This window comes from Pseudochaenichthys georgianus, unplaced genomic scaffold, assembly GCF_902827115.2.
Source record: "Pseudochaenichthys georgianus unplaced genomic scaffold, fPseGeo1.2 scaffold_431_arrow_ctg1, whole genome shotgun sequence".
Classification (NCBI taxonomy): domain Eukaryota; kingdom Metazoa; phylum Chordata; class Actinopteri; order Perciformes; family Channichthyidae; genus Pseudochaenichthys; species Pseudochaenichthys georgianus.
In genome coordinates this window covers 37769-53508 of record NW_027262996.1, presented here as the reverse complement: position 1 = coordinate 53508, position 15740 = coordinate 37769, and the positions used below count along the sequence as shown (strand labels likewise).

General features: G+C 46.1%; 1 pseudogene; it reads left to right on the top strand.

Annotated features, from left to right (window-relative positions):
- LOC117442449 (sodium- and chloride-dependent betaine transporter-like) overlaps window positions 1-12584 on the top strand; it is a 95285-nt pseudogene extending 82701 nt beyond the window's left edge.
- The last annotated feature ends 3156 nt before the right edge of the window (window positions 12585-15740 follow it).

Sequence of the window (15740 nt, the reverse complement as noted above, 5' to 3'; positions counted from 1 at the left end):
TTGCCGTCCGCCCATCGGCACCCATAGTCGGCCTTCTTCACAGCAGCAGCACCCAACCTCCATGGAGGATTTTGCTCGTGCCCCTGGCTACACTTAAAGGGGGTCTACTTTGCGGTGCTTTGCCGTCCGCCCATCGGCACCCATAGTCGGCCTTCTTCACAGCAGCAGCACCCAACCTCCATGGAGGATTTTGCTCGTGCCCCTGGCTACACTTAAAGGGGGTCTACTTTGCGGTGCTTTGCCGTCCGCCCATCGGGACCCATAGTCGGCCTTCTTCACAGCAGCAGCACCCAACCTCCATGGAGGATTTTGCTCGTGCCCCTGGCTACACTTAAAGGGGGTCTACTTTGCGGTGCTTTGCCGTCCGCCCATCGGCACCCATAGTCGGCCTTCTTCACAGCAGCAGCACCCAACCTCCATGGAGGATTTTGCTCGTGCCCCTGGCTACACTTAAAGGGGGTCTACTTTGCGGTGCTTTGCCGTCCGCCCATCGGCACCCATAGTCGGCCTTCTTCACAGCAGCAGCACCCAACCTCCATGGAGGATTTTGCTCGTGCCCCTGGCTACACTTAAAGGGGGTCTACTTTGCGGTGCTTTGCCGTCCGCCCATCGGCACCCATAGTCGGCCTTCTTCACAGCAGCAGCACCCAACCTCCATGGAGGATTTTGCTCGTGCCCCTGGCTACACTTAAAGGGGGTCTACTTTGCGGTGCTTTGCCGTCCGCCCATCGGCACCCATAGTCGGCCTTCTTCACAGCACCACCTGCCCTGCTGGAGGTTCACACTTTAACTTTTTTTACCCTCTTCTACCTTACAAATCATCCCACACTTGAGCACTCCTCACTCGGACTAAACACCTACATGCTACCACCAGAACCAGAATATCGTGCCCCTGGGGATCTTAAAAGAAGAAAACCCATAGTGGGATTAAAAACAGAACACTTAGTAATTTTAACAAACTTTATTTACAGTAATATTGACAGTAATAAATAAATTCAAACAGGATATAACGTATTTACAAGGGGACTGATTACAACAACACACTGCATATTTACAAGTTGATCACTGGCAACAGTGGGTGAAGTTGGGGCAGAGTATGGCACCCTCTCTTCACCCATGTCTGAGGGGTTGTGTTCGGCCAGTGACTGGTCCCTCTTCGGGACATGTCTTGGTAGGGAGTCTTGGTAGGGAGCCGGGCTGTGCTCCTCTCCAGAGTTGTCACTGTCGATGTCAATACCCGCAAAAGTGTCTTCATTTCCCGCTGCTGCTGCTGCTGTCGATGCCGCCGCCGCTGCTTGAAGTGACTCTGTGAAGAGCAACCGAATGTCCGCAGCCTCCTTCAAAGAAGGATTATTCGCGTAAAATTTGTCCGCAGTTGCAGTGTTGTGACACATGAAATCACTCACTCTTTGGCGGTTGCCTTTGTCTTGAAACCTCTTCGCATTATCGGTGTGGACTGTGCGGAGGTCGGTGAAGTTAATGGGACTGCGGAGCCCCACATCAGCCCATGCCAACCTCAGGGAGTAGGCAAGCTTCCTGAACGGGTTCTTCCCCTCTGTGTACAGAAAGTAACGGCTCTGGGTGCAGGTCAGCGTACCCTTAATTTCCAGCCACCTCTTCATCCATCCAAATTCTTCTACGGTGAGGTACAGCTGCGCCTCCCCGAACGCGTTGGCCGTCTTGTGGTTACTTACCTGTTATGACAGAGATAGAGAGTGTCAATACAATGTCAATCATGCATATAACTGCCAGAATAAATACATTGATTAATAGCACTCACATGAACCAGGTAGCCGAAGGCAGTGCCAGTTGTATCCGCCTTTCGGACCTCGGCGTTGGTCATGTTGGAGTAGACCCCCGGACGGTGGCCATAAATGCAGCTCCAATGAAGAGTCATATACCCATAGAGCAGTGTCCGGGTCGCGGTAGTCGGATTGCTGGCCATCACATCCAGGAGCTGAGGGATGCGAGTGGTGGTCGAAGTCAAGCATGTCATTAGGTCGTTGTGGCTCGGCAGACCTTCCATCTTGTCACGCTTCACTTGCATCTGGTGGATAAGTACTTTTCTCTTCAGGGACTTCAGGATGGCAACTACTTCCCGTTTGATTAAAATCATGTCCGTTTGGCTGAGCCTGCTCCCCTTGCACGGTGTGTCGGCCATGTACTTGAGAAAGTGTGATATATTCTTGATGTAGAAGTCGGAGGTCGTGACCTGAAGGCTTGACTTCATCAGGCTCCGGGACCACCCGCGTATCCTCTTGAGATCCCTCAAAAAGAGCCAGTCAGACAGGCGATTGAAACCGTGTGCCATGAAACTGAGGAACGACTTCACTCTGCTTAGTTTGGAGACTGTGTTTTCCTGGAGCCTCACTGGTGGGTCGATACCTGCATAATGCTCCCGGTATCCTTGCAGATACTCCTCTGTGAAATATAAACAGTACTTTAATGACAACACATGATGTGTTACAGAAACTGCATGTGTCACATAGCCAAAACACTTACCCATGATCCGTGGGAATGTTATGTCCCGCATTATATTTCCCCGGCCCCTGCCCCGGAACCAGGGGGAATTTATGGGAGGGGAGGTTGACGAGGCCTCGGTATGGATGGATGCAGGCTCTGAGGAGCTGGGTGAATGGGTGTGAGAGCCAGTGGGGGACTTGCTGCAGGCGGGAATGGGAGACGTGCTGCAGGCAGGGAATGGGAGACGTGCTGCAGGCAGGAATGGGAGACTTGCTGCAGGAGGGACCTTTCGACTTGGACAGCCTCGTTGGTGTCGACTCTGGTCGGGGTCGTTTCTTCAGAATGACCCGCTCTCGTTCCTCCCCATCGAACGCGGGCATGTCCCCGGCCCGCTGATCCATCCTCTGTCGCTTGTCCTTTATCCTCTGCTGCAACTTGCAGCGCAGGGATTTCACCTCAGCAGCATATATGTCCCGCTGAGCCCTCACTGCGTTAGCCTCCAGCCTCCATTCTTTGCAGTCCGGGTTGTCACATTCATTCACCGGGGACAAGGGTGGAGGTTGTGACAGTATATCGTCGTCTGCCACCGTGTCAACAGCCCAAGCGGTAATCATTTCTATTGTGGGGTTTGTCATTCGGAGTTCATAAAGCTCCTTCTTGGCCACTGTCATTTTCATTTGATTTTGAACCACATGTAGTTCCTCCCGGGCCAGCTCAACATGGTCTCTGGCCAAGTGGCGATCCAGCCTTGTGCCGTGGTACTCGCATCCCAGAATGGTACAGGGATGGAGCCTAATGTTGGTCCGTCCGTTGGCCAACAACAGCAGAATTTTTCTTTCATCCAAGTTACGCACACCATGGTTCCTCTGTAGGTGCTTGCTCAGGGCACGGTAGGAGCTATTGCAGATCGGACAACGGACCGCCATCCGACCTGTATTCTTGAGCATTTCGGTACCGGAAAATGTCACCAGAATCGTGGGTAAAAAAGAAGGAAGCGTGAAAAGACTCACGAAAGACGCACTCAGCTTATTTTCAAATCTGTGTTTGTTTTCATTTGCATCATGGTGCGGTGTCCCATTTAGGCACTCGTTAGGCGGGCAGAGATCCCTGTAATCTCCCCTCACGTTCCTCCAGAGTCTGATTCTCCCAAAGGATACCCGACAGTTTCGGGTACGACCCAGAGGGCGCACGGTGGACGGCCAGGGCGAGGCCGCCACACCGCGCTGGAGTCAGGGTCCCGGTGAGGCGCAGGACGGAGCACCCGGCAGTAGCCTCCAGCAGACCCCCGCGCGGTTCCCTCGTCCCTCAGAAGAGGTGGAGAGGCGGAGGGGTGGGTCTTTTCATCTGCTGGCGGGTTGCCGGGATAACAGTATCCTCCGGGGAGGCATTGAACCCCTCTCAACTGCCCCCCGGAGGAGGCAGGGGAGTCAGGTACCCAGAGGGTGGACGGCCAGGGCGAGGCCGCCACACCGCGCTGGAGTCAGGGTACCGGTGAGGCGCAGGACGGAGCACCCGGCAGTAGCCTCCAGCAGACCCCCGCGCGGTTCCCTCGTCCCTCAGAAGAGGTGGAGAGGCGGAGGGGTGGGTCTTTTCATCTGCTGGCGGGTTGCCGGGATAACAGTATCCTCCGGGGAGGCATTGAACCCTTCTCAACTGCCCCCCGGAGGAGGCAGGGGAGTCAGGTACCCAGAGGGTGGACGGCCAGGGCGAGGCCGCCATAACCAGAGAACCAGAAAAAAGGGGTGAAATGGGAAAAAAGTACCCCAAAATAGTGTTCCATAAGGCGGGTAGAGTCCCCTGACAACTCCCCATACCTTTCTCCAGGGTGGGAAAAAGTACAAGTCAACTTTTGGAAGAACCAGAGAAAAGGGTGAAAATGGATAAATTGTATCCGAAAATAGTGTTCCAAAAGGCAGGTAGAGTCCCCTGACAACTCCCCCTACCTTTCTCCAGAGTCGGAAAAAGTCTAAGTTAACTTTTTGGAAGAACCATAAAAAGGGGTGAAAATGGATAAAATGTATCCCAAAATAGTGCCTCTTGAGGCGGGTAGAGTCCCCTGACAACTCCCCTTGCATTCCTCCAGACACCAGTTAGAAAACTTAAAGTTTTGTGAGAACCATGATTGGGGGTCCTCCAGGCAACAATTTCATCCGATCCAAAGTGCTCATGAGGCGGATACATTCCTCCATGATTTCCCCATCATGTGAAAATAGCTCGTTTTTTTCTAAGTGCTCTCAAAAACCGGGTTTCCGATTTCGTGCAGATGGTAGCTTGGAAAAGATGAATGAATTTTTTGGACGGAGGAGGGGAGCTCTCGTTTCCCCTCTCCGTTGTAAATTGCAACGGGGGAGTGCAAAAGTCTCCGGGGCTTCGTTCCGAAGCGCCGAAGACTTGACCCCCTCCCCCGTTGGCACTTAGCCGTTTTTCAAGAATTTTCAAAAACTTCATTTTTGATTATTTTAACATATAATTGACCGTTTTCTTTACTTTTTTTTGCTTTCCACGGGTGGAGGCGCATGGCAGGCCGCATATGAGCTTCCAAATTCGGCCTGGAACGTCCGGGAATTATGGGTTAAGCTCCATATACTGACGACTCCCATTAAAAGTGATTGAAATGTACAGGAATCTGTCCATTTCAATCACATTTGACGACGCATGCAGGGTGACCCTGGCTACACTTAAAGGGGGTATACTTTGCGGTGCTTTACCGTCCGCCCATCGGCACCCATAGTCGGCCTTATTCACAGCAGCAACACCCAACCTCCATGGAGGATTTTGCTCGTGCCCCTGGCTACACTTAAAGGGGGTATACTTTGCGGTGCTTTACCGTCCGCCCATCAGCACCCATAGTCGGCCTTCTTCACAGCAGCAGCACCCAACCTCCATGGAGGATGTTTCTCGTGCCCCTGGCTACACTTAAAGGGGGTCTACTTTGCTGTGCTTTACCGTCCGCCCATCAGCACCCATAGTCGGCCTTCTTCACAGCAGCAGCACCCAACCTCCATGGAGGATGTTTCTCGTGCCCCTGGCTACACTTAAAGGGGGTCTACTTTGCGGTGCTTTACCGTCCGCCCATCAGCACCCATAGTCGGCCTTCTTCACAGCAGCAGCACCCAACCTCCATGGAGGATGTTTCTCGTGCCCCTGGCTACACTTAAAGGGGGTCTACTTTGCGGTGCTTTACCGTCCGCCCATCGGCACCCATAGTCGGCCTTATTCACAGCAGCAACACCCAACCTCCAGTGGAGGATGTTATCATGCCCCTGGCAACACTGGTAAACACTGGTAACATATGTCTAGCCGCTGACAGGAACTTGACATCGGAACTTGACATCGCATTTCCATTGAGCGGACTCCCGTACATGGGAAGGGCAAGTCCCACGGTACCTCCGTTCATAAGGCTGACATTTGCCTTACATGTTGTGGTACTACTGGGCAGCTCAGCTGAGAACATTGATGTTTTACTACACAGAGGAGAGGCCTCCGGCATGGAGGGATGTTGAGTCTTGCTCCTTAAAGCTCCCACTTCCTACTTATTTATACTCTGACAACCCTAAAAACCTTAAAAAAACTACAACTAACTAACTAACTAAAATATGATTGATGTTTGGCAGGAGGTTAAAAAATATATGAACGAACCTTCTTCTCTCTCCGGGTTCAGCCCGATATGGGGAAATACTCTGTTTGTGCCAGGGAATGCCGATGGAGATTTTAGACTATGGGCGGAAAAGGGGGTGGGACAGTTAAAAGACATGTTTGGAAGTGATAATGAGAAGTTTTTATCATTTGAGGAACTTGTCAGTAAACACGAAATTCCTCGTAAACATTTTTTTAAATACTTGCAACTCAGGAGCTTTGTAGGAGCGAACCAGGACCGACTCATGCTGGCCCCTCCTCTGTCCATATTGGAGAAAGTTTTAATTAAAAACCCCTTTGGGAAGGGCATCATATCTGAATTCTACGATCTCCTGCTGGCGTTCTCCTCAGAATCCTCGAACTCTAGACTCAATGCTTGGAAAAATTACTTACAGGAAAATCTAACATTGGAACAGTGGAGCACAGCTTGTAAGGTGGCCCAAACACAGACGGGTAATACGCGTCTAAAGCTTCTGCAATACAAGTGGCTAATGAGAGTGTACATTACACCAGAAAAATTTAATAAATGTAACGCTAATATCCCAGACACGTGCACCAGATGTGGGGAAGGAAAAGGCACACTGTTTCATTGTCTATGGTTATGTCCAAGAATAAAGGAATTCTGGGAAGAGGTTAGGGTAACAGTACAGAATATTTTAGCGATCAGCTTAAAGCTGGAACCAAAGATGTTCCTACTTGGCCTATATCCGGATGGACATAACATACAACGTTATAGTTATAGTTATAGTTTTTATAGATATATGTTTACTACAAGCAAAAAGAGTGATTGCCTTAACATGGAAAAAGATGGGCAAACCTAGTATTGCACAGTGGTTTAGGGAACTTTCTTTATGTCTGCCTTTAGAAAAAATCACTTACATTCTTAAAGACAAACAAGAACTGTTCCAGAAGGTCTGGGGATGTTTTATAGAGTACACCAAGAACAACGACCTATCTCAATTCCTGAACGAAACTGGGGCAGGATAATGCGATAATTCTATAATGTGCTACAATATGGTAAAATGTAAATGACTGTGATATCCTCTGTAGAAATACGGTCCTATTGCTGGAAAACTCGATGATTGCAGATGTATTAGAGTGCCCTTGTGGTATGCACCAATTTAATTTAGTGTTGCTACTTTTCTTTAATGTAGTTAAAGTAGTTGTCCTGTGTATATATGTATTGCTTTTGGCTCTATGTCTTCGTCCTATGTGATTTTTTGTAAACTGAAAATCAATAAACATATTGAAAAGAATATTCCGTCCGTCATATATGTGTGTGTGTATATATATATATATATATATATGTATGTGTGTATATATATATATATGTATGTGTATACGGGTTTCATATAATCTGTTCAATATTTAATATTAATATTCCGTCCGTCATATATGTGTGTATATATATATATATATACATGTGTGTGTATATATATATATATATACATGTGTATATATATATGTGTGTATATATATATATATATATATATGTATGTATATATATTAGGGCTGTCAAGTTAACGCGTTAATAACGCGTTAACGCAAAAAAAAATTAACGGCACTAATTATTTTAACGCGATTAACGCATGTGTATTTTTTTCCTCGGCCGCCCCGTAGTTTCAGAGCGCATCGAGTTTAAAATACCATCTCCAAGCTGATGCTGCTGACAGCCCCGCTCCTGCCGCCCGCTTGTGGCAGACCACACTTCCACGCTCACCGGCAGGCACCGACTGGCCATCGGGAGGACCGGGAGGGTGTGTGTGGCCCGAGCGAGCGAGAGAGAGACCTTACGTGCATTACCGTACCGCAGTGTGAACGCGGCTATTGTTGTTGTTAGCATCTGGTGCTAGCTAGCTGCGCTAACGGATATAAGGAGCTGTTTAAATGAAAACAGAGGAGCGCTCCATCCACACAACTGCGCCGAGCACTTGACTTGATGCAGGAAGCAGACAGCGGGACATTGGAGGAGAAGTCAGCACACTCATGATTGCAGCAACATGATTGCAGCGTCCAGGCAGCTCCCGTTCGAGCATATGCCTTGAGTTGCACATAGCTCCAACGATCACACACACACACACACACACACACACACACACACACACACACACACACACACACACACACACACACACACACACACACACACACACACACACACACACACACACACACACACACACACACACACACACACACACACACACACACCATTTGTATTGTATGAGAGAGGTTCCAGGTTGAATTGAGGCGAATATTTGTAATATTCAGAGGTTGTTGTGTTTAATATGCATGAGAATATTTGTCATTGTTCAAATGATAATAAACATTAGCATAAAGCATATTTGTCCACTCATATGTTGATAAGAGTATTAAAAACTTGAAAAATATTCCTCTAAGGTACATTTAGAACAGATAAAAAATGTGCGATTAATTTGCGATTAATCGCGATTAACTATGGACAATCATGCGATTAATCGCGATTAAATATTTTAATCGACTGACAGCCCTAATATATATGTATGTGTATATATATATAGCTTAATCAACAGATTTGTGGCAGCTGGCTTAATTACCAGCTCTGCTTCCTCGGAGGCTCTCGCGGAGCAGACCAGGAGCGGGGGAGCCTCACTCCCCTTTGACTCGCCGCCGGGCGAAGACCGCGGCTCTCAGGGGGCCGGGCTCGAGGGCGAAGACCGCGGCTCTCAGGGGGCCGGGCTCGAAAGCGCTGACGGGACAGCTCCGGATGCCGGGCAGGACCCGGTGTCGGCCGGACAGGACCCGGTGTCAGGACTGGATCTTACTGCCTATTTGGGCTACCTCTAATTTGTTAAAACAGGGATGTATGTTTGAAAGGGTGGAATACCTACCTAAATGTCGGTAGACTGTGTCAAAAATATTCCACAGAACAATGATTTTTTTTCCTCTGCTTTTCCTTCAAGGTTTGCTTCATTGGCTTCTTTCTGGATTTCCAGCCTCTGAAAACAAGCGACGGCTCTGTGTACCCAAACTGGGCCTACAACCTGGGCTGGGCCATAGCCATCTCCTGTGTGGTCCCAATACCCATCTCTGCTGTCAGCAAGTTCTACTTCACAGAGGGCTCTTTCAGACAAGTAAGAGCACCAACACAACCCGTTTACAGTTTTTCTGCTTTATTATTGGTTTTCAATATTATTCTGTTTGTCTTTTGTCCATTTTGTCTGTCCTCAACAGCGTCTGTTGGTGCTGTGGCGTCCTGTTAGTGATCCTGTTGGTCGAAAAACAAAAGAAGAACGTTCCCTGAATGAGACAGAAATGAAGTCGTTGTCCGCCTTCCCTGACATGTTATGAGTCAGGAGCCGAGGCGGACTGGGACTTCAAATCAGCCCGGGACTCTTGCCAAGTAAATACCGCTAGTGAATCCGACCGGCCCACATCGTCTGTTAAAGTGGACAACATTTGAGTTTCTTAAGTCACCATGTAGAGTTTACATTCAATCTTTCATAGCAAAATACATAGTTTGTATTTTGATGCCTATTAAACGTGTCCATTTACTAACCTCATAAGATTTTGGTAGAAGTTGAAAGAAACATTTATTACTTTATTCATAGTTGGGTGCTGACATTCTTCCTCATGCCTTTAATTGGCATGTGACTTAAATTATCCTGCTACCAGTTGTGTGAAGCAGTGTAAAACCAGCAGAAGGAATTTTTATCTTGCTTACTAACAACAAGTGTGGGCCTTTTCTAGGCATTTTATGACTATTGGAGTGTGATTGGTTGGTAGTAGTTGGGTTCTGGCAAGCTGGGTTTCTCAAGTGCTGGAGTGAAGGATGGGAGAGAGAACCGTAGCACAACCCTTGAGAACCCTATCCTCGATGCCAATGAGGAAAACTCTATCTACATTGTCTCATGTGGTCTCCCTTCAAGGATTGATTTCAACATAGGCACACTACTTATTGACTTTATGTAGTTCAAATGCTTATGTCTTAGTTCTTCTGGTTTAGCACTAGCAACATTAAAACAATATATTTTATTAGAGATCATTTACAGCTACTCTGCGATGATTGCATGGTTTTTCAGTTAGCTAGCTAGCGAATGTTAGCTAGCTGGCAAATGCCAAATTGGTGGCTCTCGTAATTTAAGTTGAAGTTATAACCGAGAGCCGGCGAAGCATAAGGAGAATAAAATCAATAACAGACTTGTTTTACATGAACTATGATGGCACTCAGAAGTGCCGACCCATGTCTAAAAATGTTAAACAAAGCGAAGTGTATATTGTGTTTTAGCCTTGTGATTCAGACCAGGACAAACTGCATGTTCGTCCTTTTTACAACTTCACAAACAAAAACAAACTGGAACCCATTTTAGACCTTGGTTTTACAAATATGATATATTGTTTTGTATGTCCGCCTGTGGATCATTATGAGCGCATTGATTACGTGAGTGCATGCCTGTGGTTTTCTACTAAAGTTGCATACTACCGACCAATCAGTCTCTGTGCTCATTTATGATGTTATGCTTACAAACTACAAGGGTTGCTGTTACAACATTTGAATAACGTTGTTGACTGAGTGATGTCACCACTGACTGATGACTTTTTTTTGGTTGATTTGTTTGTTTGGGACAGTTTATTTTCTTTTTGGGATGATTACAATATATATTTTTGGGGGATGGAAGTGTTACGAGTCGTACTAAGAGCACTTACCTAGTACCTCTTTATTTTAGTAGTATACACATAATAAGCGTTCTGGCACCTTGTTATATGCACATACACACACACACACTGAATGGTCTCACAGAATGTTATGCTTCAATGCTCTCTTCTGGCAAGAAATATATATATACTAATGCTGTCAAAATTATCGCGTTAACGGCGGTAATTCATTTTTGGAATTAATTGCATTAAAATATTTAACACTTTAACGCATTGAATGACCCGCCCCATACATCCCACCAGTGGCAGCGCCAGGGTATGGCTGGGGTAGGCTACACCCATACCAAGAAATGGCTTAGCCCCACCATGAAAAATGATGTTAAAGTAAGCAAAATAAAGTCCGCCAACTCGCGCCGAGAATTGCACAGACAGCAGTTAGTAAGATTGATTTCAGAAGTCACTTGTCTGGAAATACCGAAGACCAGAAACGGTTTTGAAAACGTTCGTCACGTAGTGATCATCTTCTCAATAGAACATCTTTGATAATTTCTTCTGGCCAATCAGAATCGCATTTGCGTACCGACGTACTTGTGAAGCTTTTCCAGAAGGCGGTTTGATCACCGGACGACAGAGTCGGTCTCCGTGTGCACAGACAGGGCTGCTGTTGTCAGCCTGTAAAATATCGGTCTGTACAACGGAATGATGAAATCAACACGTAATGAATTAAGACCCCACGGTTTGATGATTGATAGGTGCTCTCTTTCATTTTGACACACAGAACTTTTTTACAATAAACATGTTAAATGGATATATCCGCCTTCTTTCATTTATCTTTCCATTCCCACAACAATATACATAAAATAAATGACATATGTTGGACATAGTTCGAATGGTGATTAATTATGATTAATTAATTTTTAAGCTGTGATTAATCTGATTAAAAATTGTAATCGTTTGACAGCCCTAATATATACGGATATACGTCTATGTGTTTTGAATTATTAGTTTTATAATGGTGAGGTTGAGAATGTCTTGTGTAAATAAATATTTTTAATTCTATTGTTATGTTCATTATTTTCCTGAAGAGTTTGCTTCAGAATGGACATTGCTTTCTTTGTAAAATGTATCAGAATGATCATGATCCACGATGAACCATTATCTATTACTAAAATCACTCCATCCACGTCGTGCCGCAGTAAACATTACACGTTTGTCAATGTGAAAAGTCTTCAGTCTGAGGAAAAAATACAAAGTTTGCAACTTATTTTAAATTAAGTCGTGGTTGAACAACCATGAAAAAATAAAAGGGTTTGACAACAAAATGTCTGGGGTGCAGTTTTAGATAAAAAAAAAAAATGTATTAGTCAAACTAAAATCAAAACATACTTTTGAATTTGAATTACCTATTAAAGAAAAGTTAAATAATTGTTTGAATGTTTTAACATGAAGCTAATACGGGGTTGTTCTGTTGTCAGGGCTCGAATAAATACATGTATTCAACAAGGTCCTGGATGGATATCCTCGTGGATTCATCTTCCTATTATACACCTATTATACTTCCTATTATACACACATTTGGACTACCTATGTTGCAAATGTATTATCTTTTCAATTTACACACGGCATCTATTGCACGTCTGTCCGTCCTGGGAGAGGGATCCCTCCTATGTTGCTCTCCCTGAGGTTTCTCCCATTTCCCCCTTTAAACTGTGGGTTTTCTCCGGATGTTTTTCCTTGTACGATGTGAGGGTCTAAGGACAGAGGGTCTAAGGACAGAGGGTGTCGTATTGTCATACTGATATTCTGTACAAACTGTGAAGTCCACTGGGACAAATGTAACATTTGTGATATTGGGCTATATAAATAAACATTGTTTGATTAATTTATTGATATTCTTTCTTGGATCTTACGGTTAAATCAATTAATTCAATTGTATTAAAAAAACAGCCCCTTATCTCAATTCAAACCATGGTTGGCCTGGTGTTGGTGTCAGTGATTCAAGACTTTATTGTCATATGCACAGTAGCTAGTGTAGTTACGTCAATGAAAATCCTAAATCCCAGGCTCCTCCAACAATGCTACATACATATATACTGTATAAGACATAAAACTATAAAACTAATTTTTAAAAAAAAGGTGTGGGATGAAAATGTCACTGAGTCTGGTGGTATTTGTCCGGATGCTGCGGTAGCCCCTGCCAGACGGCAGCATACAGAACCGTTTGTTGCTGGGGTGATGGGGGTCTTCAAAAATCACGTCACATAATATAAATTCCATTCAGGCTACTGGTAAACTGTGTTAAACAGCGTATCTGAAAATTTTTTAAGTACACATTTTATGAGTTTTAAGACCTTTTTATGACCTCTAAAAGGAAAACATGATACCAATACAAAAAAAATCGATGATTTAGACGACAGTATAAACCGTTACTGAGTTTTACTGCATTTTAATTAACAGGAAATATTCAGTGCACATTACCCAACATGACTGTACGGAGCCCTGGAGGGTTCATTGAGAGAAAAATAAATAAAACGTGGCCACGCTTTAGTAACTCGTGCGCACGCTTTAGTAACTCGTGCGCACGAGTTACTAAAGCGTGCGCACGAGTTACTAAAGCGTGGGCACGAGTTAATAAAGCGTGCGCACGAGTTAATAAATTATGGCCTCGTTTTATTTAAATTGAGGGATTCCTGTCCGTGACTTACAGTATCTGCTGCCCACAGCTGTTTTATAGAAGGAAAACATCCTTCACTTTATGAAATCTCTGTGGCACCAGTGGCCTGTACTACGAAGCAGGATTTGCTAAATGTACACTACTCATTCATGAAGTATGACGCTGCGCTGTCAGCACGTGTCTCCATGTTTGTGATTGGTCAAATGTTGGTAACCTCGTCCCTTTCACGTGAACGCACTCTCAACCGGACAGAGAAGCCCTGGTTGATTTGCTGAGTTAATAACCAGCTTCGTAGGACCGCTTAGCGACATCGCGTTTGTTAGGGTTAGTTAAGCCGGGTAAATCAAACATATCTGTTGAACTGGCTTCGTCGTACAGGGCACTGGAGGCAGTAACGTGTAATTCAGCAGAATCTGAGAAGAGCAGCACCAGCTGCAAAGAGCTGTGCATTTTACTGTTTACTTCACTGCCTTGCCCTTCATTAGAACCGCTGAATAGAGATCGAGGCTGCTACGTTTAACCACACACACCTCTACACACATCGAACTACCAGAGTATTCCATTCCCCTTCGTTTTATGAAGGAGATGTCCTGTCACCGGGGCGCATGATGTGTGTGTGTGTGTGTGTGTGTGTGTGTGTGTGTGTGTGTGTGTGTGTGTGTGTGTGTGTGTGTGTGTGTGTGTGTGTGTGTGCGTGTGCTCCGCGCTCCGCTCCGCTCCGCTCTGTGTGTGCGTGCGTGTTCGGTGTGTCCCCGACACCCCCGGCATTTGTTTTCAAATTACCATGAACAGTAATTTACACAAATCTGGTTCTCCATAGTTATATGTGTATTCCCAAGTGAAAGAAGTTAGTTTAATCTCGATGTGCTATAGTCCTGCCGGAATGCACCGGAACGAACGATACTATCATATAAACAAATGCCCACACACACACAAAACGAGGCCACGCTTTAGTAACTCGTGCGCACGCTTTAGTAACTCGTGCGCACGCTTTAGTAACTCGTGCGCACGCTTTAGTAACTCGTGCGCACGCTTTAGTAACTCGTGCGCACGAGTTACTAAAGCGTGCGCACGAGTTACTAAAGCGTGGCCACGTTTTATTTATTTTTCTCTCTATGAACCCTCCAGGGCTCCGTATGACTGCTTTCGCATTAACAAAAACATTTTTTATGTATGACTGGTGTTAGAAATTAAAATCAATGTTGATATGGCTTAATTTGAATTAAATACACTATTTAATTCAAATCAGTTTTATTCTGAAAAACCTGAAGTTCACTAACTATTAACTTAATACTTTTATTCTGAAAACGCTTCACTTCCGGTTAGCATTAGCATGTGGCGAAATGCTGCATTTTCAAACCGTGAATCAAAGGTGAAATGACATGTGGTGTTGTACACTGAGTACACTGGGGTTAGCACTCATTTATTACCGCTGAATAACGTTTATCAGGGAATGTTTAAATAACCACAGACACCAGAATGATGTTAATTAACAATACAACAAGGCAGGAATGAGTCCTTACCCCAAGTGAAGGAGTTCAAGTATCTCGGGGTCTTGTTCTCGAGTGAGGGAACAATGGAGCGTGAGATGGGCCGGAGAATCGGAGCAGCGGGAGCGGTACTGCAGTCGCTTTACCGCACCGTTGTGACGAAAAGGGAGCTGAGCCAGAAGGCAAAGCTCTCTGTCTACCGGGCCATTTTCGTTCCTACCCTCACCTATGGTCATGAAGGATGGGTCATGACCGAAAGAACGAGATCGCGGATACAAGCGGCCGAGATGGGTTTCCTCCGCCGGGTGGCTGGTGTCTCCCTTAGGGATAAGGTGAGAAGTTCGGTCATCAGGGAGGGACTCGGAGTTGAGCCGCTCCTCCTTCGCGTCGAAAGAAGCCAGTTGAGGTGGTTCGGGCACCTAGTTAGGATGCCACCTGGGCGCCTCCCTAGGGAGGTGTTCCAGGCACGTCCAGCTGGGAAGAGACCAAGGGGTAGACCTAGGACCAGGTGGAGGGATTATATATCTTCGCTGGCCTGGGAGCGCCTTGGGATCCCCCAGTCAGAGCTGGTTGATGTCGCCAGGGAAAAGAAAGTTTGGGGCTCTCTGCTGGAACTGCTACCCCCGCGACCCGACCACGGATAAGCGGGAGAAGATGGATGGATGGATGGAACAAGGCAGGAATTGCATTGGACCCGCCCCCGACGACGTCGGCCAATAGGAGAAGACCTCAGATGACAACAGGAAGAGCAAGCCAAGGATTGACCTCTTCCTCCTGCTGACCGGGACTGACCGGACGCATGGGGAGAGAGCCTCCACTCGCACATTTCATGTTGTACACCA